The 514-nt window shown below is 40.1% G+C and overlaps 3 protein-coding genes across 3 annotated transcripts in view; all 3 read left to right on the forward strand.

The window, feature by feature from the left end:
* LOC147817491 (uncharacterized) overlaps positions 1-514 on the forward strand; it is a 75376-nt gene that overhangs the window by 3500 nt on the left and 71362 nt on the right.
* LOC111645428 (GTPase IMAP family member 8-like) overlaps positions 1-514 on the forward strand; it is a gene marked incomplete at its 3' end in the record, with an annotated part of 61805 nt that overhangs the window by 2915 nt on the left and 58376 nt on the right. The window lies entirely within an intron of this gene.
* Positions 1-514, forward strand: part of LOC147817492 (GTPase IMAP family member 8-like) — a gene marked incomplete at both ends in the record, with an annotated part of 3217 nt that overhangs the window by 713 nt on the left and 1990 nt on the right. The gene's annotated exons all lie outside the window — the stretch shown is intronic.

Consider the following 514-nt stretch of genomic DNA (forward strand, 5'->3'; position numbering starts at 1 on the left):
GAGATGACCGACTTGATTCTGCTTCTTCTGACCCGAAAGAAAGAAAACAGGAGCAAAATAAGTTCAATGCAGGCAACAGAAAGAAAAGAGATGGAGAACCTTATGAAAGAGCTTTCAAACGAAAACAGGAGACAAGAGAAGGAACAACTGGACGAATTCAAGAAAAGACACAAAGAAGAAATGAAATCCTTGGACAGAGAACTTCAGAACCAAACTAAAGAAGAGAAGAAGACGAGAAGGACCGAGTTGTCCATCAAACATGACCGAGAAATCAGTGAGTGGAGACTGATACTTATGAACCAACAGCATCAAAAGCAGAAGGAAGAAGTGGACGAACTACAGAAAGAACATGAGCAGAAACTGAATAAATTCAAACAGAAACTCGTGGAAGAAAATAAAAGAAACAAGAAAGAAAAAATGGACGAGCTGCAGAAGAAACATGAAGAAGAGATAAAAGAGTTGAAAAAGCAAATCACGACGCCAGATGAAGACGGTGACGGTGAAGAGCTGGAGG

This window comes from Seriola lalandi, unplaced genomic scaffold, assembly GCF_002814215.2.
Source record: "Seriola lalandi dorsalis isolate HSWRI2012SDOR001 ecotype SW California unplaced genomic scaffold, Sedor1 jcf7180002054951, whole genome shotgun sequence".
Taxonomy (NCBI): Eukaryota; Metazoa; Chordata; class Actinopteri; order Carangiformes; family Carangidae; genus Seriola; species Seriola lalandi.